Source organism: Coturnix japonica, unplaced genomic scaffold (assembly GCF_054131305.1).
Source record: "Coturnix japonica strain WE unplaced genomic scaffold, WE-NBRP24 Scf043, whole genome shotgun sequence".
Taxonomy (NCBI): Eukaryota; Metazoa; Chordata; class Aves; order Galliformes; family Phasianidae; genus Coturnix; species Coturnix japonica.
Genome location: NW_028188946.1, coordinates 2,513,912 through 2,539,426, shown reverse-complemented (window position 1 = coordinate 2,539,426; position 25,515 = coordinate 2,513,912).

Here is a 25,515-nt window from a genome sequence, read left to right as displayed (position 1 = left end):
CTGCTCTAACCCTGTTTTTCTTGGTTTTCTTCCGCTCTAACCCTGTTTTTCTTGGTTTTCTTCGGCTCTAACCCTGTTTTTCTTGGTTTTCTTTGGCTCTAACCCCGTTTTTCTTTGTTTTCTTCCGTTCAAACCCGGCTTTTCTTGGTTTTCTTCTGCTCTAACCCTGTTTTTCTTGGTTTTCTTCCGTTCTAACCCGGCTTTTCTTGGTTTTTTTCCGCTCTAACCCTGTTTTTCTTGGTTTTTTTCGGCTCTAACCCTGTTTTTCTTGGTTTTTTTCGGCTTTAACCCTGCTTTTCTTTGTTTTCTTCCGCTCTAACCCTGTTTTTCTTGGTTTTCTTCCGCTCTATCCCTGTTTTTCTTGGTTTTCTTCGGCTCTAACCCTGTTTTTCTTGGTTTTCTTCCGTTCTAACCCGGCTTTTCTTGGTTTTCTTCCGATCTAACTCTGTTTTTCTCGGTTTTCTTCCGTTCTAACCATGTTTTTCTTGGTTTTCTTCCGTTCTAACCTGGCTTTTCTTGGTTTTTTTCGGCTCTAACTCTGTTTTTCTTGCTTTTTTTCGGCTCTAACCTTGCTTTCCTTGGTTTTCTCCGGCTCTAACCCTGTTTTTCTTGGTTTTCTTCCGCTCCTACCCTGTTTTTCTTGGTTTTTTTCGGCTCTAACCCTGTTTTTCTTGGTTTTTTTCGGCTCTAACCCTGCTTTTCTGTGTTTTCTTCCGCTCTAACCCTGTTTTTCTTGGTTTTCTTCCGCTCTAACCCTGTTTTTCTTGGTTTTCTTCGGCTCTAACCCCGGTTTTCTTGGTTTTCTTCCGTTCTAACCCGGCTTTTCTTGGTTTTATTCCTCTCTAACCCTGCTTTTAATGGTTTTCTTCCGCTCTAACCCTGTTTTTCTTGGTTTTCTTCCGTTCTAACCCGGCTTTTCTCCGTTTTCTTCCGCTCTAACCCTGTTTTTCTTGGTTTTCTTCGGCTCTAACCCTGTTTATCTTGGTTTTATTCCGCTCTAACCCTGTTTTTCTAAGTTTTCTTTCGTTCTAACCCGGCTTTTCTTGTTTTTTTTCGGCTCTAACCCTGTTTTTCTTGGTTTTCTTCCGTTCTAATCCGGCTTTTCTTGGTTTTTTTCGGCTCTAACCCTGTTTTTCTTGGTTTTTTTCGGCTCTAACCCTGCTTTCCTTGGTTTTCTCCGGCTCTAACCCTGTTTTTCTTGGTATTCTTCCGCTCTAACCCTGTTTTTCTTGGTTTTTTTCGGCTCTAACCCTGTTTTTCTTGGTTTTCTTCGTCTCTAACCCTGTTTTTCTTGGTTTTCTTCCGCTCTAACCCAGCTTTTCTTGGTTTTCTTCCGCTCTAGCCCTGTTTTTCTTGGTTTTCTTACGTTCTAACCCGGCTTTTCTTGGTTTTCTTCCGCTCTAACCCTGCTTTTCTTGGTTTTTTTCGGCTCTAACCCTGTTTTTCTTGGTTTTCTTCCACACTAACCCTGCATTTCTTGGTTTTCTTCCACTCTAACCCTGTTCTTCTTGGTTTTCTTCCGTTCTAACCCGGCTTTTCTTGTTTTTTTCGGCTCTAACCCTATTTTTTTCGATTTTTTTCGGCTCTAACCCTGTTTTTCTTGGTTTTTTTCCGCTCTAACCCTGTTTTTCTTGGTTTTCTTCCGCTCTAACCCTGCTTTTCTTGGTTTTCTTCCGTTCTAACCCGGCTTTTCTTGGTTTTCTTCCGCTCTAACCCTGTTTTTCTTGGTTTTCTTCCGTTCTAACCTGGCTTTTCTTGTTTTTTTTCAACTCTAACCCTGTTTTTCTTGGTTTTTTTTCGGCTCTAACCCTGCTTTTCTTGGTTTTTTTCGGCTCTAACCCTGTTTTTCTTGGTTTTCTTCCACACTAACCCTGCATTTCTTGGTTTTCTTCCACTCTAACCCTGTTCTTCTTGGTTTTCTTCCGTTCTAACCCGGCTTTTCTTGTTTTTTTCGGCTCTAACCCTATTTTTTTCGATTTTTTTCGGCTCTAACCCTGTTTTTCTTGGTTTTTTTCCGCTCTAACCCTGTTTTTCTTGGTTTTCTTCCGCTCTAACCCTGTTTTTCTTGGTTTTCTTCCGCTCTAACCCTGTTTTTCTTGGTTTTCTTCCGTTCTAACCTGGCTTTTCTTGTTTTTTTTCAACTTTAACCCTGTTTTTCTTGGTTTTTTTTCGGCTCTAACCCTGCTTTCCTTGGTTTTTTCCGGCTCTAACCCTGTTTTTCTTGGTTTTCTTCCGCTCTAACCCTGTTTTTCTTGTTTTTTTTCGGCTCTAACCCTGTTTTTCTTTTTTGTTTTCTTCCGCTCCAACCCTGTTTTTCTTGGTTTTTTTCGGCTCTAACCCTCCTTTTCTTGGTTTTTTTCGGCTCTTACCCTGCTTTTCTTGGTTTTCTCCGGCTCTAACCCTGTTTTTCTTGGTTTTCTTCTGCTCTAACCCTGTTTTTCTTGGTTTTCTTCGGCTCTAACCCTGTTTATCATGGTTTTTTCCGCTCTAACCCTGTTTTTCTTGGTTTTCTTCCGCTCTAACCCTGTTTTTCTTGGTTTTCTTCCGCTCTAACCCTTTTTTCTTGGTTTTCTTCCGCTCTAACACTTCTTTTCTTGGTTTTCTTCTGCTCTAACCCTGTTTTTCTTGTTTTTTTTCGGCTCTAATCCTGTTTTTCTTGGTTTTTTTCGGCTCTAACCCTGTTTTTCTTGGTTTTCTCCGGCTCTAACCCTGTTTTTTTTGGTTTTCTTCTCCTGTAACCCTGCTTTTCTTGTTTTTTTTCCGCTCTAACCCTGTTTTTCTTGGTTTTCCTCCGTTCAAACCTGGCTTTTCTTGGTTTTTTTCGGCTCTAACCCTGTTTTTTCTTGGTTTTTTTCGGCTCTAACCCTGTTTTTCTTGGTTTTCTTCCGTTCTAACCCTGTTTTTCTTGGTTTTCTTTGGCTCTAACCCCGTTTTTCTTGGTTTTCTTCTGTTCTAACCCGGCTTTTCTTGGTTTTCCTCCGCTCTAACCCTGTTTTTCTTGGTTTTCTTCCGCTCTAACCCTGTTTTTCTTGGTTTTCTTCGGCTCTAACCCCGTTTTTCTTGGTTTTCTTCCGCTCTAACCCGGCTTTACTTGGTTTTCTTTCGCTCTAACCCTGTTTTTCTCGGTTTTCTTCCGTTCTAACCCTGTTTTTCTTGGTTTTCTTCAGTTCTAACCTGGCTTTTCTTGGTTTTTTTCGGCTCAAACCCTGTTTTTCTTGGTTTTTTTTCTGCTCTAACCCTGCTTTCCTTGGCTTTCTTCGGCTCTAACCGTGTTTTTCTTGGTTACCTTCGGCTCTAACCCTGTTTTTCTTGGTTTTCTTCCGTTCTAACCCAGCTTTTCTTGGTTTTCTTTGGCTCTTACCCTGTTTTTCTTGGTTTTTTTCAGCTCTAACACTGTTTTTCTTGGTTTTCTTCCGTTCTTACCCGGCTTTTCTTGGTTTTTTTCGGCTCTAACCCTGTTTTTCTTGTTTTTTTTCGGCTCTAATCCTGCTTTCCTTGGTTTTCTCCGGCTCTAACCCTGTTTTTCTTGGTTATCTTCCGCTCTAACCCTGTTTTTCTTTGTTTTTTTCGGCTCTAACCCTGTTTTTCTTGGTTTTTTTCGGCTCTAACCCTGTTTTTCTTGGTTTTCTTTCGCTCTAACCCTGTTTTTCTTGGTTTTTTTTCAGCTCTAACCCTGTTTTTCTTGGTTTTCTTCCGTTCTAACCCGGCTTTTCTTGGTTTTTTTCCGCTCTAACCCTGTTTTTCTTGGGTTTTATCGGCTCTAACTCAGTTTTTCTTGGTTTTCTTTCGTTCTAACCCGGCTTTTCTTGTTTTTTTTCGGCTCTAACCGTGTTTTTCTGGGTTTTCTTTCGTTCTAACTTGGCTTTTCTTGTTTTTTTTCGGCTCTAACCTTGTTTTTCTTGGTTTTTTTCGGCTCTAACCCTGTTTTTCTTGGTTTTTTTCGGATCTAACCCTGTTTTTCTTGGTTTTCTTTCGTTGTAACTCGGCTTTTCTTGTTTTTTTTTCAGCTCTAACCCTGTTTTTCTTGGTTTTCTTTTATTCTAACAGGCTTTTTTTGGATTTCTCCAGCTCTAACCCGGCTTTTCTTGGTTTTCTTCCGCTCTAACCCTGTTTTTCTTGGTTTTTTTCGGCTCTAACCCTGTTTTTCTTGTTTATTTTCTGCTCTAACCCTGTTTTTCTTGGTTTTCTTCCGCTCTAACCCTGCTTTTCTTTGTTTTCTTCCGCTCTAACCCTGTTTTTCTTGTTTTTTTTCTGCTCTAACCCTGTTTTTCTTGGTTTTCTTCCGCTCTAACCCTGTTTTTCTTGGTTTTCTTCGGCTCTAACCCTGTTTTTCTTGGTTTTCTTTGGCTCTAACCCCGTTTTTCTTTGTTTTCTTCCGTTCAAACCCGGCTTTTCTTGGTTTTCTTCTGCTCTAACCCTGTTTTTCTTGGTTTTCTTCCGTTCTAACCCGGCTTTTCTTGGTTTTTTTCCGCTCTAACCCTGTTTTTCTTGGTTTTTTTCGGCTCTAACCCTGTTTTTCTTGGTTTTTTTCGGCTTTAACCCTGCTTTTCTTTGTTTTCTTCCGCTCTAACCCTGTTTTTCTTGGTTTTCTTCCGCTCTATCCCTGTTTTTCTTGGTTTTCTTCGGCTCTAACCCTGTTTTTCTTGGTTTTCTTCCGTTCTAACCCGGCTTTTCTTGGTTTTGTTCCGATCTAACTCTGTTTTTCTCGGTTTTCTTCCGTTCTAACCATGTTTTTCTTGGTTTTCTTCCGTTCTAACCTGGCTTTTCTTGGTTTTTTTCGGCTCTAACCCTGTTTTTCTTGCTTTTTTTCGGCTCTAACCTTGCTTTCCTTGGTTTTCTCCGGCTCTAACCCTGTTTTTCTTGGTTTTCTTCCGCTCCTACCCTGTTTTTCTTGGTTTTTTTCGGCTCTAACCCTGTTTTTCTTGGTTTTTTTCGGCTCTAACCCTGCTTTTCTGTGTTTTCTTCCGCTCTAACCCTGTTTTTCTTGGTTTTCTTCCGCTCTAACCCTGTTTTTCTTGGTTTTCTTCCGCTCTAACCCCGGTTTTCTTGGTTTTCTTCCGTTCTAACCCGGCTTTTCTTGGTTTTATTCCTCTCTAACCCTGCTTTTAATGGTTTTCTTCCGCTCTAACCCTGTTTTTCTTGGTTTTCTTCCGTTCTAACCCGGCTTTTCTCCGTTTTCTTCCGCTCTAACCCTGTTTTTCTTGGTTTTCTTCGGCTCTAACCCTGTTTATCTTGGTTTTATTCCGCTCTAACCCTGTTTTTCTAAGTTTTCTTTCGTTCTAACCCGGCTTTTCTTGTTTTTTTTCGGCTCTAACCCTGTTTTTCTTGGTTTTCTTCCGTTCTAATCCGGCTTTTCTTGGTTTTTTTCGGCTCTAACCCTGTTTTTCTTGGTTTTTTTCGGCTCTAACCCTGCTTTCCTTGGTTTTCTCCGGCTCTAACCCTGTTTTTCTTGGTATTCTTCCGCTCTAACCCTGTTTTTCTTGGTTTTTTTCGGCTCTAACCCTGTTTTTCTTGGTTTTCTTCGTCTCTAACCCTGTTTTTCTTGGTTTTCTTCCGCTCTAACCCAGCTTTTCTTGGTTTTCTTCCGCTCTAGCCCTGTTTTTCTTGGTTTTCTTACGTTCTAACCCGGCTTTTCTTGGTTTTCTTCCGCTCTAACCCTGCTTTTCTTGGTTTTTTTCGGCTCTAACCCTGTTTTTCTTGGTTTTCTTCCACACTAACCCTGCATTTCTTGGTTTTCTTCCACTCTAACCCTGTTCTTCTTGGTTTTCTTCCGTTCTAACCCGGCTTTTCTTGTTTTTTTCGGCTCTAACCCTATTTTTTTCGATTTTTTTCGGCTCTAACCCTGTTTTTCTTGGTTTTTTTCCGCTCTAACCCTGTTTTTCTTGGTTTTCTTCCGCTCTAACCCTGCTTTTCTTGGTTTTCTTCCGTTCTAACCCGGCTTTTCTTGGTTTTCTTCCGCTCTAACCCTGTTTTTCTTGGTTTTCTTCCGTTCTAACCTGGCTTTTCTTGGTTTTTTTCAACTCTAACCCTGTTTTTCTTGGTTTTTTTTCGGCTCTAACCCTGCTTTTCTTGGTTTTTTTCGGCTCTAACCCTGTTTTTCTTGGTTTTCTTCCACACTAACCCTGCATTTCTTGGTTTTCTTCCACTCTAACCCTGTTCTTCTTGGTTTTCTTCCGTTCTAACCCGGCTTTTCTTGTTTTTTTCGGCTCTAACCCTATTTTTTTCGATTTTTTTCGGCTCTAACCCTGTTTTTCTTGGTTTTTTTCCGCTCTAACCCTGTTTTTCTTGGTTTTCTTCCGCTCTAACCCTGTTTTTCTTGGTTTTCTTCCGCTCTAACCCTGTTTTTCTTGGTTTTCTTCCGTTCTAACCTGGCTTTTCTTGTTTTTTTTCAACTTTAACCCTGTTTTTCTTGGTTTTTTTTCGGCTCTAACCCTGCTTTCCTTGGTTTTTTCCGGCTCTAACCCTGTTTTTCTTGGTTTTCTTCCGCTCTAACCCTGTTTTTCTTGTTTTTTTTCGGCTCTAACCCTGTTTTTCTTTTTTGTTTTCTTCCGCTCCAACCCTGTTTTTCTTGGTTTTTTTCGGCTCTAACCCTCCTTTTCTTGGTTTTTTTCGGCTCTTACCCTGCTTTTCTTGGTTTTCTCCGGCTCTAACCCTGTTTTTCTTGGTTTTCTTCTGCTCTAACCCTGTTTTTCTTGGTTTTCTTCGGCTCTAACCCTGTTTATCATGGTTTTTTCCGCTCTAACCCTGTTTTTCTTGGTTTTCTTCCGCTCTAACCCTGTTTTTCTTGGTTTTCTTCCGCTCTAACCCTTTTTTCTTGGTTTTCTTCCGCTCTAACACTTCTTTTCTTGGTTTTCTTCTGCTCTAACCCTGTTTTTCTTGTTTTTTTTCGGCTCTAATCCTGTTTTTCTTGGTTTTTTTCGGCTCTAACCCTGTTTTTCTTGGTTTTCTCCGGCTCTAACCCTGTTTTTTTTGGTTTTCTTCTCCTGTAACCCTGCTTTTCTTGTTTTTTTTCCGCTCTAACCCTGTTTTTCTTGGTTTTCCTCCGTTCAAACCTGGCTTTTCTTGGTTTTTTTCGGCTCTAACCCTGTTTTTTCTTGGTTTTTTTCGGCTCTAACCCTGTTTTTCTTGGTTTTCTTCCGTTCTAACCCTGTTTTTCTTGGTTTTCTTTGGCTCTAACCCCGTTTTTCTTGGTTTTCTTCTGTTCTAACCCGGCTTTTCTTGGTTTTCCTCCGCTCTAACCCTGTTTTTCTTGGTTTTCTTCCGCTCTAACCCTGTTTTTCTTGGTTTTCTTCGGCTCTAACCCCGTTTTTCTTGGTTTTCTTCCGCTCTAACCCGGCTTTACTTGGTTTTCTTTCGCTCTAACCCTGTTTTTCTCGGTTTTCTTCCGTTCTAACCCTGTTTTTCTTGGTTTTCTTCAGTTCTAACCTGGCTTTTCTTGGTTTTTTTCGGCTCAAACCCTGTTTTTCTTGGTTTTTTTTCTGCTCTAACCCTGCTTTCCTTGGCTTTCTTCGGCTCTAACCGTGTTTTTCTTGGTTACCTTCGGCTCTAACCCTGTTTTTCTTGGTTTTCTTCCGTTCTAACCCAGCTTTTCTTGGTTTTCTTTGGCTCTTACCCTGTTTTTCTTGGTTTTTTTCAGCTCTAACACTGTTTTTCTTGGTTTTCTTCCGTTCTTACCCGGCTTTTCTTGGTTTTTTTCGGCTCTAACCCTGTTTTTCTTGTTTTTTTTCGGCTCTAATCCTGCTTTCCTTGGTTTTCTCCGGCTCTAACCCTGTTTTTCTTGGTTATCTTCCGCTCTAACCCTGTTTTTCTTTGTTTTTTTCGGCTCTAACCCTGTTTTTCTTGGTTTTTTTCGGCTCTAACCCTGTTTTTCTTGGTTTTCTTTCGCTCTAACCCTGTTTTTCTTGGTTTTTTTTCAGCTCTAACCCTGTTTTTCTTGGTTTTCTTCCGTTCTAACCCGGCTTTTCTTGGTTTTTTTCCGCTCTAACCCTGTTTTTCTTGGGTTTTATCGGCTCTAACTCAGTTTTTCTTGGTTTTCTTTCGTTCTAACCCGGCTTTTCTTGTTTTTTTTCGGCTCTAACCGTGTTTTTCTGGGTTTTCTTTCGTTCTAACTTGGCTTTTCTTGTTTTTTTTCGGCTCTAACCTTGTTTTTCTTGGTTTTTTTCGGCTCTAACCCTGTTTTTCTTGGTTTTTTTCGGATCTAACCCTGTTTTTCTTGGTTTTCTTTCGTTGTAACTCGGCTTTTCTTGTTTTTTTTTCAGCTCTAACCCTGTTTTTCTTGGTTTTCTTTTATTCTAACAGGCTTTTTTTGGATTTCTCCAGCTCTAACCCTGTTTTTCTTGGTTTTCTTCCGCTCTAACCCCGTTTTTCTTGGTTTTCTTCGGCTCTAACCCTGTTTTTCTTGGTTTTCTTCTACTCTAACCCTGTTTTTCTTGGTTTTCTTCCGTTCTAACCCGGCTTTTCTTGGTTTTCTTCTGCTCTAACCCAGTTTTTCTTGGTTTTCTTCCGCTCTAACCTTGTTTTTCTTGGTTTTTTTCAGCTCTAACCCTGTATTTCTTGGTTTTTTCGGCTCTAACCCTGTTTTTCTTGGTTTTTTTCTGCTCTAACCCTGCTTTTCTTGGTTTTTTTCGGCTCTAACCCAGCTTTTCTTGGTTTTCTTCGGCTCTAACCCCGTTTTTCTTTGTTTTCTTCCGTTCAAACCCGGCTTTTCTTGGTTTTCTTCTGCTCTAACCCTGTTTTTCTTGGTTTTCTTCCGTTCTAACCCGGCTTTTCTTGGTTTTTTTCCGCTCTAACCCTGTTTTTCTTGGTTTTTTTTCGGCTCTAACCTTGCTTTCCTTGGTTTTCTCCGGCTCTAAGCCTGTTTTTCTTGGTATTCTTCCGCTCTAACCCTGTTTTTCTTGGTTTTTTTCGGCTCTAACCCTGTTTTTCTTGGTTTTTTTCGGCTCTAACCCTGTTTTTCTTGGTTTTCTTTCGCTCTAACCCTGTTTTTCTTGGTTTTTTTCAGCTCTAACCCTGTTTTTCTTGGTTTTCTTCCGTTCTAACCCGGCTTTTCTTGGTTTTTTTCGGCTCTAACCCTGTTTTTCTTGGGTTTTTTCGGCTCTAACTCTGTTTTTCTTGGTTTTCTGCCGTTCTAACCCGGCTTTTCTTGTTTTTTTTCGGCTCTAACCCTGTTTTTCTTGGTTTTCTTTCGTTCTAACCCGGCTTTTCTTGTATTTTTTCGGCTCTAACCCTGTTTTTCTTGGTTTTTTTCGGCTCTAACCCTGTTTTTCTTGGTTTCTTTCGGATCTAACCCTGTTTTTCTTGGTTTTCTTTCGTTGTAACTCGGCTTTTCTTGTTTTTTTTCAGCTCTAACCCTGTTTTTCTTGGTTTTCTTTTATTCTAACAGGCTTTTTTTGGATTTCTCCGGCTCTAACCCTGTTTTTCTTGGTTTTCTTCCGCTCTAACCCCGTTTTTCTTGGTTTTCTTCGGCTCTAACCCTGTTTTTCTTGGTTTTCTTCTACTCTAACCCTGTTTTTCTTGGTTTTCTTCCGTTCTAACCCGGCTTTTCTTGGTTTTCTTCTGCTCTAACCCTGTTTTTCTTAATTTTCTTCCGTTCTAACCCTGTTTTTCTTGGTTTTCTTCCGCTCTAACCCTGTTTTTCTTGGTTTTTTTCAGCTCTAACCCTGTTTTTCTTGGTTTTTTCGGCTCTAACCCTGTTTTTCTTGGTTTTTTTCTGCTCTAACCCGGCTTTTCTTGGTTTTTTTCGGCTCTAACCCTGCTTTTCTTGGTTTTCTTCGGCTCTAACCCCGTTTTTCTTGGTTTTCTTCCGTTCTAACCCGGCTTTTCTTGGTTTTCTTCCGCTCTAACCTGTTTTTCTCGGTTTTCTTCTGTTCTAACCCTGTTTTTCTTGGTTTTCTTCCGTTCTAACCTGGCTTTTCTTGTTTTTTTTCGGCTCTAACCCTGTTTTTCTTGGGTTTTTTTCGGCTCTAACCTTGCTTTCCTTGGTTTTCTCCGGCTCTAAGCCTGTTTTTCTTGGTTTTCTTCGGCTCTAACCCTGTTTTTCTTGGTTTTTTTCGGCTCTAACCCTGTTTTTCTTCGTTTTTTTCGGCTCTAACCCTGCTTTTCTTTGTTTTCTTCCGCTCTAACCCTGTTTTTCTTGGTTTTCTTCCGCTCTAACCCAGTTTTTCTTGGTTTTCTTCGGCTCTAACCCCGGTTTTCTTGGTTTTCTTCCGTTCTAACCCGGCTTTTCTTGGTTTTCTTCTTCTCTAACCCTGCTTTTCTTGGTTTTCTTCCGCTCTAACCCTGTTTTTCTTGGTTTTCTTCCGTTCTAACCCGGCTTTTCTCCGTTTTCTTCCGCTCTAACCCTGTTTTTCTTGGTTTTCTTCGGCTCTAACCCTGTTTTTCTTGGTTTTCTTCCGCTCTAACCCTGCTTTTCTTGGTTTTCTTCTGTTCTAACCCTGTTTTTCTTGTTATTTTTCGGCTCTAACCCTGTTTTTCTTGGTTTTCTTCCTCTCTAATCCGGCTTTTCTTGTTTTTTTTTCGGCTCTAACCCTGTTTTTCTTGGTTTTCTTTCGTTCTAACCCGGCTTTTCTTGTTTTTTTTCGGCTCTAACCCTGTTTTTCTTGGTTTTTTTCGGCTCTAACCCTGCTTTCCTTGGTTTTCTCCGGCTCTAAGCCTGTTTTTCTTGGTATTCTTCCGCTCTAACCCTGTTTTTCTTGGTTTTCTTCCGCTCTAACCCTGTTTTTCTTGGTTTTCTTCTGCTCTAACCCGGCTTTTCTTGGTTTTCTTCCGCTCTAACCCTGTTTTTCTTGGTTTTTTTCGGCTCTAACCCTGTTTTTCTTGTTTTTTTTCTGGCTCTAACCCTGTTTTTCTTGGTTTTCTTCCGCTCTAACCCTGCTTTTCTTGGTTTTCTTCCTCTCTAACCCTGTTTTTCTTGGTTTTTTTCGGCTCTAACCCTGTTTTTCTTGGTTTTCTTCGGCTCTAACCCCGTTTTTCTTTGTTTTCTTCCGTTCAAACCCGGCTTTTCTTGGTTTTCTTCTTCTCTAACCCTGTTTTTCTTGGTTTTCTTCCGTTCTAACCCGGCTTTTCTTGGTTTTTTTCCGCTCTAACCCTGTTTTTCTTGGTTTTTTTCGGCTCTAACCCTGTTTTTCTTGGATTTTTCGGCTCTAACCCTGTTTTTCTTGTTTTCTTTCGACTCTAATCCTGCTTTCCTTGGTTTTCTCCGGCTCTAACCCTGTTTTTCTTGGTTATCTTCTGCTCTAACCCTGTTTTTCCTTGTTTTTTTCGGCTCTAACCCTGTTTTTCTTGGTTTTTTTCGGCTCTAACCCTGTTTTTCTTGGTTTCCTTCGGCTCTAACCCTGTTTTTCTTGGTTTTCTTCTACTCTAACCCTGTTTTTCTTGGTTTTCTTCCATTCTAACCCGGCTTTTCTTGGTTTTCTTCTGCTCTAACCCTGTTTTTCTTAATTTTCTTCCGTTCTAACCCTGTTTTTCTTGGTTTTCTTCCGCTCTAACCCTGTTTTTCTTGGTTTTTTTCAGCTCTAACCCTGTTTTTCTTGGTTTTTTCGGCTCTAACCCTGTTTTTCTTGGTTTTTTTCCGCTCTAACCCTGCTTTTCTTGGTTTTTTTCGGCTCTAACCCTGCTTTTCTTGGTTTTCTTCGGCTCTAACCCCGTTTTTCTTGGTTTTCTTCCGTTCTAACCCGGCTTTTCTTTGTTTTCTTCCGCTCTAACCCTGTTTTTCTTGGTTTTCTTCCGCTCTAACCCTGTTTTTCTTGGTTTTCTTCCGCTCTAACCCCGGTTTTCTTGGTTTTCTTCCGTTCTAACCCGGCTTTTTTTGGTTTTCTTCCTCTCTAACCCTGTTTTTCTTGTTTTTCTTCCGCTCTAACCCTTTTTTTCTTGGTTTTCTTCCGTTCTAATCCGGCTTTTCTTGTTTTTTCTTCCGCTCTAACCCTGTTTTTCTTGGTTTTCTTCGGCTCTAACCCTGTTTATCTTGGTTTTATTCCGCTCTAACCCTGCTTTTCTTGGTTTTCTTTCGTTCTAACCCTGTTTTTCTTGTTTTCTTCCGCTCTAACCCTGTTTTCCTTGGTTCTCTTCCGTTCTAATCCGGCTTTTCTTGTTTTTTTTTCGGCTCTAACCCTGTTTTTCTTGGTTTTTTTCGGCTCTAACCCTTCTTTCCTTGGTTTTCTCCGGATCTAAGCCTGTTTTTCTTGGTATTCTTCCGTTCTAACCCTGTTTTTTTTTGCTTTTCTTCCGCTCTAACCCTGTTTTTCTTGGTTTTCTTCTGCTCTAACCCGGCTTTTCTTGGTTTTCTTCCGCTCTAACCCTGTTTTTCTTGGTTTTTTTCGGCTCTAACCCTGTTTTTCTTGGCTTTTTTCGGCTCTAACCCTGTTTTTCTTGGTTTTCTTCCGCTCTAACCCTGCTTTTCTTTGTTTTCTTCCGCTCTAACCCTGTTTTTCTTGGTTTATTTCGGCTCTAACCTTGTTTTTCTTGGTTTTTTTCGGCTCTAACCCTGTTTTTCTTGGTTTTCTTCCGTTCTAACCCTGCTTTTCTTTGTTTTCTTCGGCTCTAACCCCGGTTTTCTTTGTTTTCTTCCGTTCAAACCCGGCTTTTCTTGGTTTTCTTCTTCTCTAACCCTTTTTTTCTTGGTTTTCTTCCGTTCTAACTCGGCTTTTCTTGGTTTTTTTCCGCTCTAACCCTGTTTTTCTTGGTTTTTTTCGACTCCAACCCTATTTTCTTGGGTTTTTTTGGCTCTAACCCTGCTTTTCTTTGTTTTCTTCCGCTCTAACCCTGTTTTTCTTCGTTTTCTTCCGCTCTATCCCTGTTTTTCTTGGTTTTCTTCGGCTCTAACCCCGTTTTTCTTGGTTTTCTTCCGTTCTAACCCGGCTTTTCTTGGTTTTCTTCCGCTCTAACCCTGTTTTTCTTGGTTTTCTTCCGTTCTAACCCTGTTTTTCTTGGTTTTCTTCCGTTCTAACCTGGCTTTTCTTGGTTTTTTTTGGCTCTAACTCTGTTTTTCTTGGTTTTTTTTCGGCTCTAACCTTGCTTTCCTTGGTTATCTCCGGCTCTAAGCCTGTTTTTCTTGGTATTCTTCCGCTCCTACCCTGTTTTTCTTGGTTTTTTTCGGCTCTAACCCTGCTTTTCTTTGTTTTCTTCCGCTCTAACCCTGTTTTTCTTGGTTTTCTTCCGCTCTAACCCTGTTTTTCTTGGTTTTCTTCCGCTCTAACCCCGGTTTTCTCGGTTTTCTTCCGTTCTAACCCGGCTTTTCTTGGTTTTCTTCCTCTCTAACCCTGCTTTTCTTGGTTTTCTTCCGCTCTAACCCTGTTTTTCTTGGTTTTCTTCCGTTCTAACCCGGCTTTTCTCCGTTTTCTTCCGTTCTAACCCTGTTTTTCTTGGTTTTTATCGGCTCTAACCCTGTTTATCTTGGTTTTATTCCGCACTAATCCTGTTTTTCTTGGTTTTCTTTCGTTCTAACCCCACTTTTCTTGTTTTTTTTCGGCTCTAACCCTGTTTTTCTTGGTTTTCTTCCGTTCTAATCCGGCTTTTCTTGTATTTTTTCAGCTCTAACCCTGTTTTTCTTGGTTTTTTTCGGCTCTAACCCTGCTTTCCTTGGTTTTCTCCGGCTCTAAGCCTGTTTTTCTTGGTATTCTTCCGCTCTAACCCTGTTTTTCTTTGTTTTCTTCCGCTCTAACCCTGTTTTTCTTGGTTTTCTTCTGCTCTAACCCGGCTTTTCTTGGTTTTCTTCCGCTCTAACCCTGTTTTTCTTGGTTTTTTTCTGCTCTAACCCTGTTTTTCTTGGTTTTTTTCGGCTCTAACCCTGTTTTTCTTGGTATTCTTCCGCTCTAACCCTGCTTTTCTTTGTTTTCTTCCGCTCTAACCCTGTTTTTCTTGGTTTTTTTCGGCTCTAACCCTGTTTTTCTTGGTTTTCTTCCGCTCTAACCCTGCTTTTCTTGGTTTTCTTCGGCTCTAACCCTGCTTTTCTTGGTTTTCTTCCGCTCTAACCCCGTTTTTCTTGGTTTTCTTCCGTTCTAAACCGGCTTTTCTTGGTTTTCTTCCTCTCTAACCCTGTTTTTCTTGGTTTTCTTCCGCTCTAACCCTGTTTTTCTTGGTTTTCTTCCGTTCTAACCCGGCTTTTCTCCGTTTTCTTCCGCTCTAACCCTGTTTTTCTTGGTTTTCTTCGGCTCTAACCCTGTTTATCTTGGTTTTATTCCGCTCTAACCCTGTTTTTCTTGGTTTTCTTTCGTTCTAACCCGGCTTTTCTTGTTTTTTTTCGGCTCTAACCCTGTTTTTCTTGGTTTTCTTCCTTTCTAATCCGGCTTTTCTTGTTTTTTTTCGGCTCTAACCCTGTTTTTCTTGGTTTTTTTCGGCTCTAACCCTGCTTTCCTTGGTTTTCTCCGGCTCTAAGCCTGTTTTTCTTGGTATTCTTCCGCTCTAACCCTGTTTTTCTTGGTTTTCTTCCGCTCTAACCCTGTTTTTCTTGGTTTTCTTCTGCTCTAACCCGGCTTTTCTTGGTTTTCTTCTGCTCTAACCCTGTTTTTCTTGTTTTTTTTCGGCTCTAAACCTGTTTTTCTTGGTTTTTTTCGGCTCTAACCCTGTTTTTCTTGGTATTCTTCCGCTCTAACCCTGCTTTTCTTTGTTTTCTTCCGCTCTAACCCTGTTTTTGTTTATTTCGGCTCTAACCCTGTTTTTCTTGTTTTTTTTCGGCTCTAACCCTGTTTTTCTTGGTTTTCTTCCGCTCTAACCCTGTTTTTCTTGGTTTTCTTCGGCTCTAACCCTGTTTTTCTTGGTTTTCTTCCGTTCTAACCCGGCTTTTCTTGGTTTTTTTCAGCTCTAACCCTGCTTTTCTTGGTTTTTTTTCGGCTCTAACCCTGTTTTTCTTGGTTTTTTTCGGCTCTAACCCTGTTTTTCTTTGTTTTCTTCCGCTCTAACCCTGTTTTTCTTGGTTTTCTTCCGCTCTATCCCTGTTTTTCTTGGTTTTCTTCCGCTCTAACCCTGTTCTTCTTGGTTTTCTTCCGCTCTAACCTTGGTTTTCTTGGATTTTTTCGGCTCTAACACTGCTTTTCTTGGCTTTCTTCCGATCTAACCCTGTTTTTCTGGGGTTCTTTTGGGTCTAACCCTGTTTTTCTTGGGTTTTTTCGGCTCTAACTCTGTTTTTCTTGTTTTTCTGCCGTTCTAACCCGGCTTTTCTTTTTTTTTTTCGGCTCTAACTCTGTTTTTCTTGGTTTTTTTCGGCTCTAACCCTGTTTTTCTTGTTTTTTTTCGGCTCTAACCCAGTTTTTCTTGGTTTTCTTTTATTCTAACAGGCTTTTCTTGGTTTTCTTCTGCTCTAACCCTGTTTTTCTTGGATTTATTCAGCTCTACCCCTGTTTTTCTTGGTTTTTTTCGGCTCTACCCCTGCTTTTCTTGGTTTTCTTTTGATCTAACCCTGCTATTCTTGTATTTCTTCCGATCTAACCCTGTTTTTCTTGGTTTTTTTCGGCTCTAACCCTACTTTCCCTGGTTTTCTCTGGCTCTAACCCTGTTTTTCTTGGTTTTCTTCTGCTCTAACCCGGCTTTTCTTGGTTTTTTTCGGCTCTAACTCTGTTTTTCTTGGTTTTCTTCTACTCTAACCCTGTTTTTCTTGGTTTTCTTCTGTTCTAACCTGGCTTTTCTTGGTTTTCTTCGGCCCTAACCATGTTTTTCTTGGTTTTTTTCTGCTCTAACCCTGTTTTTCTTGGTTTTATTTTTTTCTACTACCCCGGATTTTCTTGGTTTTCTTCTGCTCTAACCCTGTTTTTCTTGGTTTTTTTCGGCTCTAACCCTGTTTTTCTTGGTTTTTTCGGCTCTAACCCTTTTTTTCTTGGTTTTTTTCGGCTCTAACCCTGTTTTTCTTGGGTTTTTTTGGCTCTAATCCTGTTTTTCTTGGTTTTTTTCGGCTCTAACCCTGTTTTTCTTGGTTTTTTTTCGGCTCTAACCCTGCTTTCCTTGGCTTTCTTCGGCTCTAACCGTGTTTTTCTTGGTTTTCTTCGGCTCTAACCCTGTTTTTCTTGGTTTTCTTCCGTTCTAACCCTGCTTTTCTTGGTTTTCTTTGGCTCTTACCCTGTTTTTCTTGGTTTTTTTCGGCTCTAACCCTGTTTTTCTTGGTTTTCTTCCGTTCTAACCAGGCTTTTCTTGGTTTTTTTTGGCTCTTACCCTGTTTTTCTTGGATTTCTTCCGTTCTTACCCGGCTTTTCTTGGTTTTTTTCGGCTCTAACCCTGTTTTTCTTGTTTTTTTTTCGGCTCTAACCCTGTTTTTCTTGGTTTTCTCCGGCTCTAACCCTGTTTTTCTTGGTTATCTTCCGCTCTAACCCTGTTTTTCTTTTTTTTTTTCGGCTCTAACCCTGTTTTTCTTGGTTTTTTTCGGCTCTAACCCTGTTTTTCTTGGTTTTCTTTCGCTCTAACCCTGTTTTTCTTGGTTTTTTTCAGATCTAACCCTGTTTTTCTTGGTTTTCTTCCGTTCTAACCCGGCTTTTCCTGGTTTTTTTTGGCTCTTACCCTGTTTTTCTTGGTTTAATTTCGTTCTTACCCGGCTTTTCTTGTTTTTTTTCGGCTCTAACCCTGTTTTTCTTGGGTTTTTTCGGCTCTAACTCTGTTTTTCTTGGTTTTCTGCCGTTCTAACCCGGCTTTTCTTGGTTTTTTTCAGCTCTAACCCTGTTTTTCTTGGTTTTCTTTCGTTCTAACCCGGCTTTTCTTTTTTTTTTTGGCTCTAACCCTGTCTTTCTTGGTTTTTTTCGGCTCTAACCCTGTTTTTCTTGGTTTTTTTCGGCTCTAACCCTGTTTTTCTTGGTTTTCTTTAGTTGTAACTCGGCTTTTCTTGTTTTTTTTTCATCTCTAACCCTGTTTTTCTTGGTTTTCTTTTATTCTAACAGGCTTTTTTTGGTTTTCTCCGGCTCTAACCCTGTTTTTCTTGGTTTTCTTCGGCTCTAACCCTGTTTTTCTTAATTTTCTTCCGTTCTAACCCTGTTTTTCTTGGTTTTCTTCCGCTCTAACCCTGTTTTTCTTGGTTTTTTTCAGCTCTAACCCTGTTTTTCTTGGTTTTTTCGGCTCTAACCCTGTTTTTCTTGGTTTTTTTCTGCTCTAACCCTGCTTTTCTTGGTTTTCTTCGGCTCTAACCCCGTTTTTCTTAGTTTTTTTCGGCTCTAACCCTTTTTTTTCTTCGTTTTCTTCCGCTCTAACCCATTTTTCTTGGTTTATTTCGGCTCTAACCCTGTTTTTCTTGTTTTTTTTCGGCTCTAACCCTGTTTTTCTTGTTTTTTTCGGCTCTAATCCCTTTTTTTCTTGTTTTTTTTTAGCTCTAACCCTGTTTTTCTTGGTTTTCTTCGGCACTAACCCTGCTTTCCTTGGTTATCTCCGGCTCTAACCTTGTTTTTCTTGGTTTCCTTCCGCTCTAACCCTGTTTTTCTTGGTTTTCTTCTTTTCGAACCCAGTTTTTCTTGGTTTACTTCCGTTCTAACCCGGCTTTTCTTGGTTTTCTTCCGCTCTAACCCTGTTTTTCTTGGTTTTCCTCCGTTCTATCCCGGCTTTTCTTGGTTTTTTTCAGCTCTAACCCTGTTTTTCTTGGTTTTTTTCCACTCTAACCCTGTTTTTCTTGTTATTTTTTGGCTCTTACCCTGTTTTTCTTGGTTTTCTTCCGCTCTAACCCTGCTTTTCTTTGTTTTCTTCTGCTCTAACCCTGTTTTTCTTTGTTTTCTTCGGCTCTAAGCCCGTTTTTCTTGGTTTTCTTCCGTTCTAGCCCGGCTTTTCTTGGTTTTCTTCCGCTCTAACCCTGTTTTTCTCGGTTTTCTTCCGTTCTAGCCCTGTTTTCTTGGTTTTCTTCCGTTCTAACCTGGCTTTTCTTGGTTTTTTTCGGCTCTAACCCTGTTTTTCTTGGTTTTTTTTCGGCTCTAACCTTGCTTTCCTTGGTTTTCTCCGGCTCTAAACCTGTTTTTCTTGGTATTCTTCCGCTCTAACCCTGTTTTTCTTGGTTTTTTTTCGGCTCTAACCCTGTTTTCTTTGTTTTCTTCTGTTCTAACCCGGCTTTTCTTGGTTTTCTTCCTCTCTAACCCTGCTTTTCTTGGTTTTCTTCCGCTCTAACCCTGTTTTTCTTGGTTTTCTTCCGTTCTAACCCGGCTTTTCTCCGTTTTCTTCTGCTCTAACCCTGTTTTTCTTGGTTTTCTTCGGCTCTAACCTTGTTTTTCTTGGTTTTTTTCGGCTCTAACCCTGTTTTTCTTGGTTTTCTTCCGCTCTAACCCTGTTCTTCTTGGTTTTCTTCCGCTCTAACCTTGGTTTTCTTGGATTTTTTCGGCTCTAACACTGCTTTTCTTGGCTTTCTTCCGATCTAACCCTGTTTTTCTGGGGTTTTTTTGGGTCTAACCCTGTTTTTCTTGGGTTTTTTCGGCTCTAACTCTGTTTTTCTTGTTTTTCTGCCGTTCTAACCCGGCTTTTCTTTTTTTTTTTCGGCTCTAACTCTGTTTTTCTTGGTTTTTTTCGGCTCTAACCCTGTTTTTCTTGTTTTTTTTCGGCTCTAACCCAGTTTTTCTTGGTTTTCTTTTATTCTAACAGGCTTTTCTTGGTTTTCTTCTGCTCTAACCCTGTTTTTCTTGGTTTTATTCAGCTCTACCCCTGTTTTTCTTGGTTTTTTTCGGCTCTAACCCTGCTTTTCTTGGTTCTCTTTTGATCTAACCCTGCTATTCTTGTATTCCTTCCGATCTAACCCTGTTTTTCTTGGTTTTTTTCGGCTCTAACCCTACTTTCCCTGGTTTTCTCCGGCTCTAACCCTGTTTTTCTTGGTTTTCTTCGGCTCTAACCCGGCTTTTCTTGGTTTTTTTCGGCTCTAACTCTGTTTTTCTTGGTTTTCTTCTACTCTAACCCTGTTTTTCTTGGTTTTCTTCTGTTCTAACCTGGCTTTTCTTGGTTTTCTTCGGCCCTAACCATGTTTTTCTTGGTTTTTTTCTGCTCTAACCCTGTTTTTCTTGGTTTTCTTTTCTTCTAACCCGGCTTTTCTTGGTTTTCTTCTGCTCTAACCCTGTTTTTCTTGGTTTTTTTCGGCTCTAACCCTGTTTTTCTTGGTTTTTTCGGCTCTAACCCTTTTTTTCTTGGTTTTTTTCGGCTCTAACCCTGTTTTTCTTGGGTTTTTTTGGCTCTAATCCTGTTTTACTTGGTTTTTTTCGGCTCTAACCCTGTTTTTCTTAGTTTTTTTTCGGCTCTAACCCTGCTTTCCTTGGCTTTCTTCGGCTCTAACCGTGTTTTTCTTGGTTTTCTTCGGCTGTAACCCTGTTTTTCTTGGTTTTCTTCCGTTCTAACCCTGCTTTTCTTGGTTTTCTTTGGCTCTTAGTTTTTCTTGGTTTTTTTCGGCTCTAACCCTGTTTTTCTTGGTTTTCTTCCGTTCTAACCCGGCTTTTCTTGGTTTTTTTTGGCTCTTACCCTGTTTTTCTTGGATTTCTTCCGTTCTTACCCGGCTTTTCTTGGTTTTTTTCGGCTCTAACCCTGTTTTTCTTGTTTTTTTTCGGCTCTAACCCTGTTTTTCTTGGTTTTCTCCGGCTCTAACCCTGTTTTTCTTGGTTATCTTCCGCTCTAACCCTGTTTTTCTTTTTTTTTTTCGGCTCTAACCCTGTTTTTCTTGGTTTTCTTTCGCTCTAACCCTGTTTTTCTTGGTTTTTTTCAGCTCTAACCCTGTTTTTCTTGGTTTTCTTCCGTTCTAACCCGGCTTTTCTTGGTTTTTTTTGGCTCTTACCCTGTTTTTCTTGGTTTTCTTTCGTTCTTACCCGGCTTTTCTTGTTTTTTTTCGGCTCTAACCCTGTTTTTCTTGGGTTTTTTCGGCTCTAACTCTGTTTTTCTTGGTTTTCTGCCGTTCTAACCCGGCTTTTCTTGTTTTTTTTCAGCTCTAACCGTGTTTTTCTTGGTTTTCTTTTGTTCTAACACGGCTTTTCTTTTTTTTTTCGGCTCTAACCCTGTCTTTCTTGTTTTTTTTCGGCTCTAACCCTGTTTTTCTTGGTTTTTTTCGGCTCTAACCCTGTTTTTCTTGGTTTTCTTTAGTTGTAACTCGGCATTTCTTGTTTTTTTTTCATCTCTAACCCTGTTTTTCTTGGTTTTCTTTTATTCTAACAGGCTTTTTTTGGTTTTCTCCGGCTCTAACCCTGTTTTTCTTGGTTTTCTTCCGCTCTAACCCTGTTTTTCTTGGTTTTCTTCGGCTCTAACCCTGTTTTTCTTGGTTTTCTTCTACTCTAACCCTGTTTTTCTTGGTTTTCTTCCGTTCTAACCCGGCTTTTCTTGGTTTTCTTCGGCTCTAACCCTGTTTTTCTTAATTTTCTTCCGTTCTAACCCTGTTTTTCTTGGTTTTTTTCCGCTCTAACCCTGTTTTTCTTGGTTTTTTTCAGCTCTAACCCTGTTTTTCTTGGTTTTTTCGGCTCTAACCCTGTTTTTCTTGGTTTTTTTCTGCTCTAACCCTGCTTTTCTTGGTTTTCTTCGGCTCTAACCCCGTTTTTCTTAGTTTTTTTCGGCTCTAACCCTTTTTTTTCTTCGTTTTCTTGCGCTCTAACCCATTTTTCTTGGTTTATTTCGGCTCTAACCCTGTTTTTCTTGTTTTTTTTCGGCTCTAACCCTGTTTTTCTTGTTTTTTTCGGCTCTAATCCCTTTTTTTCTTGTTTTTCTTTAGCTCTAACCCTGTTTTTCTTGGTTTTCTTCGGCACTAACTCTGCTTTCCTTGGTTATCTCCGGCTCTAACCTGGTTTTTCTTGGTTTCCTTCCGCTCTAACCCTGTTTTTCTTGGTTTTCTTCTTTTCTAACTCAGTTTTTCTTCGTTTACTTCCGTTCTAACCCGGCTTTTCTTGGTTTTCTTCCGCTCTAACCCTGTTTTTCTTGGTTTTCCTCCATTCTATCCCGGCTTTTCTTGGTTTTTTTCAGCTCTAACCCTGTTTTTCTTGGTTTTTTTCCACTCTAACCCTGTTTTTCCTATTATTTTTTGGCTCTTACCCTGTTTTTCTTGGTTTTCTTCCGCTCTAACCCTGTTTTTCTTGGTTTTATTCCGCTCTAACCCTGTTTTTCTTTGTTTTCTTCTGCTCTAACCCTGTTTTTCTTTGTTTTTTTTTCGTTCTAACCAAGAAAAACAGGGTTAGAGCCGATGAAAACCAAGAAAAGCAGGGTTAGAATGGATGAAAACCAAGAAAAACAGGGTTAGAGCCGAAAAAAAACAAGAAAAGCGTGGTTAGAACAAAAGAAAACCAAGAAAAACAGGGTTTGAGCCGAAGAAAACCAAGAAAAACAGGGTTTGAGCCGAAGAAAACCAAGAAAAGCCGGGTTAGAGCCGAAGAAAACCAAGAAAAACAGGGTTAGAGCGAAAGAAAACCAAGAAAAGTAGGGTTAGAACGGAAGAAAACCAAGAAAAACGGAGTTAGAGCGGAATAAAACCAAGAAAAGCAGGGTTAGAGCGGAAAAATCCAAGAAAAACAGCGTTAGAGCCGAAAAAATCCAAGAAAAGCCAGGTTAGAACGGAAGAAAACCAAGAAAAACAGGGTTAGAGCCGAAGAAAACCAAGAAAAACAGGGTTTTAGAACGGAAGAAAACCAAGAAAAACGGGGTTAGAGCCGAAGAAAACCAAGAAAAGCAGGGTTAGAGCGGAAGAAAACCAAGAAAAACAGGGTTAGAGCCGAAAAAAACAAGAAAAACAGGGTTAGAGCCGAAGAAAACCAAGAAAAACAGGGTTAGAGCCGAAAAAAACCAAGAAGAACAGGGTTAGAGCCGAAAAAAACCAAGAAAAACAGGGTTAGAGCCGAAGTAAACCAAGAAAAACAGGGTTAGAACGGAAGAAAACCAAGAAAAACAGGGTAAGAGCCAAAAAAGAACAAGAATACCGGGATAGAACGGAAGAAAACCAAGAAAAACAGGGTAAGAGCCAAAAAAAAACAAGAAAAAAAACCCTAACCCTAACCCTAACCCTAACCCTAACTCTAACCCAAACCCTAACCCAAACCCTAATCCTAACCCTAACCCTAACCCTAACCCTAACCCTAACCCTAACCCTAACCCTAACCCTAACCCTAACCCTAACCCTAACCCTACCCTAATCGTAACCCTAACCCTAACCCTAACCACAACCCTAACCCTAACCCTAACCCTAACCCTAACCCTAACCCTAACCCTAACCCTAACCCAAACCCTAACCCTAACCCTAACCCTAACCCTACGCTAGCCCTAACCCTAACCCTAACCCTAACCCAAACCCTAACCCTAACCCTAACCCTAACCCTAACCCTAACCCTAACCCTAACCCTAACCCTAACCCTAACCCTAATCCTAACGCTAACCCTAACCCTAACCTTAACCCTACCCTAACCCTAACCCTACTCTAGCCCTAACCCTAACCCTAACCCTAACCCTAACCCTAACCCTAACCCTACCCCTAACCCTAACCCTAACCCTAACCCTAACCCTAACCCTAACCCTAACCCTAACCCTAACCCTAACCCCTTTTTTCTACTCTAAAACTGTTTTTCTTGGTTTTCTTCCGTTCTAACCCGGCTTTTCTCGTTTTTTTTCGGCACTAACCCTGTTTTTCTTGGTTTTCTTCCGCTCTAACCCTGTTTTTCTTGGTTTTCTTCCGCTCTAACCCAGTTTTTCTTGGTTTTCTTTTGCTCTAACCCTGTTTTTCTTGGTTTTCTTCGGCTCTAACTCTGTTTTTCTTGGTTTTCTTCCATTCTAACCCTGCTTTTCTTGTTTTTTTTCGGCTCTATCCCTGTTTTTCTTAATTTTCTTCCGTTCTAACCCGGCTTTTCTTTGTTTTCTTCCGCTCTAACCCTGTTTTTCTTGTTTTTTTTCGGCTCTATCCCTGTTTTTCTTGTTTTTTTTCGGCTCTAACCCTGTTTTTCTTGGTTTTCTTCCGCTCTAACCCTGCTTTTCTTGGTTTTCTTCCGCTCTAACCCCGTTTATCTTTGTTTTCTTCCGTTCTAACCCTGTTTTTCTTGGTTTTTTTCGGCTCTAACCCTGCTTTTCTTGGTTTTCTTCCGCTCTAACCCTGTTTTTCTTGGTTTTCTTCCGTTCTAACCTGGCTTTTCTTGTTTTTTTTCGGCTCTAACCCTGTTTTTCTTGTTTTTTTCCGGCTCTAACCCTGTTTTTCTTGGTTTTCTTCGACTCTAACCCGGCTTTTCTTGGTTTTTTTCGGCTATAACCCTGTTTATCTTGGTTTTATTCCGCTCTAACCCTGTTTTTCCTGGTTTTTTTCCGTTCTAACCCGGCTTTTCTTGGTTTTCTTCGGCTCTAACTCTGTTTTTCTTCGTTTTCTTCCATTCTAACCCTGCTTTTCTTGGTTTTTTTCGGCTCTAACCCTGTTTTTCTTAATTTTCATCCGTTCTAACCCGGCTTTTCTTGGTTTTTTTCGGCTCTAACCCTGTTTTTCTTGGTTTTTTTCGGCTCTAACCCTGTTTTTCTTGGTTTTTTTTCGGCTCTAACCCTGTTCTTCTTGGTTTACTTCCGCTCTAACCTGGCTTTTCTTGGTTTTCTTCCTTTCTAACACTGTTTTTCTTGGTTTTTTTCCGTTCTAACCCGGCTTTTCTTGGTTTTCTTCGGCTCTAACTCTGTTTTTCTTGGTTTTTTTCCATTCTAACCCTGCTTTTCTTTTTTTTTTTTCGGCTCTAACCCTGTTTATCTTAATTTTCTTCCGTTCTAACCCGGCTTTTCTTGGTTTTTTTCGGCTCTAACCCTGTTTTTCTTGGTTTTCTTCCGCTCTAACCCTGCTATTCTTGGTTTTCTTCCGCTCTAACCCCGTTTATCTTTGTTTTCTTCCGTTCTAACCCGGCTTTTCTTGGTTTTTTTCGGCTCTAACCGTGTTTTTCTTGGGTTTCTTTCGGCTCTAACCCTGTTTTTCTTGGGTTTTTTTCGGCTCTCACCTTGCTTTCTTTGGTTTTCTCCGGCTGTAAGCCTGTTTTTCTTGGTTTTTTTCGGCTCTAAACCTGTTTTTCTTGTTTTTTTTCGGCTCTAACCCTGTTCTTATTGGTTTACTTCCGCTCTAACCCGGCTTTTCTTGGTTTTCTTCCGATCTAACCCTGTTTTTCTTGTTTTTTTTCGGCTCTAACCCTGTTTTTCCTGGGTTTCTTCCGTACTAACCCGGCTTTTCTTGGATTTCTTCCGCTCTAACCCTGTTTTTAATGGTTTTTTTCCGTTCTAACCCGGCTTTTCTTGGTTTTCTTCGGCTCTAACTCTGTTTTTCTTGGTTTTCTTTCGTTCTAACCCTGCTTTTCTTGTTTTTTTTTGGCTCTATCCCTGCTTTTCTTTGTTTTCTTCCGCTCTAACCCTGTTTTTCTTGGTTTTTTTCGGCTCTAACCCTGTTTTTCTTGGTTTTCTTCCGCTCTAACCCTGCTTTTCTTTGTTTTCTTCGGCTCTAACCCTGTTTTTCTTGGATTTCTTCGGCTCTAACCCTTTTTTTTTTGGTTTTCTTCGGCTCTAACCCTGTTTTTCTTGGTTTTCTTCCGCTCTAACCCTGTTTTTCTTGGTTTTTTTCAGCTCTAACCCTGTTTTTCTTGGTTCTCTTCGGCTCTAACCCTGTTTTCTTGTTTTTCTTCCTCTCTAACCCTTTTTTTCTTGGTTATCTTCCGCTCTAACCCTGTTTTTCTTGGTTTTCTTCCGTTCTAACCCGGCTTTTCTTCGTTTTCTTCCGCTCTAACCCCGTTTTTCTTGGTTTTCTTCGGCTCTAACCCTGTTTATCTTGGTTTTATTCCGCTCTTACCCTGTTTTTCTTGGTTTTCTTCGGCTCTAACCCTGTTTTTCTTGGTTTTTTTCGTCTCTAACCCTGCTTTCCTTGGTTTTCTCCGGCTCTAAGCCTGTTTTTCTTGGTATTCTTCCGCTCTAACCCTGTTTTTCTTGGTTTTTTTCGGCTTTAACCCTGTTTTTCTTGGATTTCTTCTGCTCTAACCCGGCTTTTCTTGGTTTTCTTCCGCTCTAACACTGTTTTTCTTGGTTTTTTTCGGCTCTAACCCGGTTGTTCTTGGTTTTCTTCGGCTCTAACCCAGTTTTCCTTGGATTTCATCTGCCGTAACCCTGCTTTTCTTGGTTCTCTTCCGTTCCAACCCTGCTTTTCTTGGTTTTCTTCCGTTCCAACCCGGCTTTTCTTGGTTTTCTTCCGCTCTAACCCTGTTTTTCTTTCTTTTCTTCCGCTCTAACCCTGTTTCTCTTTGTTTTATTCCACTCTAACCCTGCTTTTCTTGGTTTTCTTCCTCTCTAACCCTGTTTTTCTTGGTTTTCTTCCGTTCTAACCCGGCTTTTCTTGTTTTTTTTCGGCTCTAACCCTGTTTTTCTTGGTTTTTTTCGGCTCTAACCCTGTTTTTCTTGGTATTTCCTCGGCTCTAACCCGGCTTTTCTTGGTTTTTTCCGGCTCTAACCCTGCTTTTCTTGGTTTTCTTCCGCACTAACCCTGTTTTTCTTGGTTTTCTTCCGCTCTAACCCTGTTTTTCTTGGTTTTCTTCCGTTCTAACCTGGCTTTTCTTGGTTTTTTTCGGCTCTAACCCTGTTTTTCTTGGTTTTATTTCGGCTCTAACCCTGCTTTCCTTTGTTTTCTCCGGCTCT